The sequence below is a fragment of the Jaculus jaculus genome, chromosome 17, assembly GCF_020740685.1.
Source record: "Jaculus jaculus isolate mJacJac1 chromosome 17, mJacJac1.mat.Y.cur, whole genome shotgun sequence".
In the NCBI taxonomy this organism is placed as follows: domain Eukaryota; kingdom Metazoa; phylum Chordata; class Mammalia; order Rodentia; family Dipodidae; genus Jaculus; species Jaculus jaculus.
Genome location: NC_059118.1, coordinates 4894307 through 4895787, shown reverse-complemented (window position 1 = coordinate 4895787; position 1481 = coordinate 4894307).

Sequence of the window (1481 nt, the reverse complement as noted above, 5' to 3'; positions counted from 1 at the left end):
ATTTGATTTCCTAGCACCCATTTAGAGCCAGGTGCAAAAGTGGCACAAACTTCTGGCATTTGTTTACAGCAGCAAGAAACCCTGGCATACCCACCCACCCACAAATAAATAAAAATATTAAAAAATAACAGCAGGGTTAATTCACAGGGTGAATCATCGCTGTCTATTGATTATCGGTTTCTCCGGTGGTTATCTGTCAAATGCCGGTTTCACTGTGGTTCTGGGAGGATGTATAGGTTGGGAGACTTCCCACAGTTTCTGACCAGATTTACTCATCAATGGAGTGTCAGACCTATAATGTATTCTTTTTTTAACTTTTAAAATGTTGTTTGTTTTTTTTTTCTACGTAGGGTCTCACTCTAGCTCAGGCTGGCCTGCAATTCACTCTGCATTCTCAGTCTGGCCTCCAACTCACGGCGATCCTCCTACCTCTGCCTCCCGAGTGCTGGGATTAAAGGCGTGTAGTGTCTAACCTGAAGACAGCAAAGGAAAGACGTGGCTCCTCTTCACCCCCCATGTGGGCGCAGACAAGCAGAGTTTGAGATCTTCACCTGTGATTGCTTGAGAGTTGATTACAATGAATACAGTAACTTCAGGAAGGGGACTGTGAGATTTCAGCGTTCACGTGGGTGACGCGTGGAGCCTGGCAGCTGTCCACTCAGCTTCTGAACTCCAGGCACAAGCCACATTCAATATTTATGATTGGAAGACTGAGACGATGCTAGGGATAGTGAAGATGGAAAATTTCTAATATTTTGAAGACAGCTCTTTTTTTTTTTTTTTTGTCTGAGGTAGGATTTTGCTCTGGCCCAGGCTGGCTGGAATTTACTATGTATTCTCAGGGTGGCCTCGAACTCATGGCAATCTTCCTACCTCTGCCTTCCAAGTGCTGGGATTAAAGGTGTGCATCACCATGCCTGGCTTCAACAGTTCTATTTTTTTTATTTATTGATTTATTTGCAAGCAGAGACAGAGAGTGAGAGAATGGGCACAAAAGGGCCTCTAGCTACTACAAATGAACTCCAGATGCATGTGCCACTTTGTGCATCTGGCTTTACGTGGGTTCTAGGGAATTGAACTCAGGCTGGTAGGTTTTATAAGTTACTTTAACAAGTGAGCAATCTCACCAGTCCAGGACAGAATTCTTACAAGAGAAGTGGAGTAGCTTTCAGGGAGTTTGACCTCTTAGCTTTCTGTCTAAGGTCTCTCAGGGTGTGCCGTGCTGGGAGGAGGAGCGTAGAGGTGGTCATGAGGTCCTACCAAGGCGCTTAGGCGAATTGATTCTTTTTTGTTCTTTTTGAGCCCAGGCTGAGCTGCAATTCACACTGCAGTCTTTGGCTGGCACTGAACTCACAGTGGTCCTCCAACTCAGCCTCCTGAGTGCGGGGATTAAACGCGTGTGCCACCATGCCCGGCTAGGCAAATTGGTTTTCCTGCTTCCTTTTGAACTTCGTTTTGCTGAGCCATGCAGATGTGAGTGA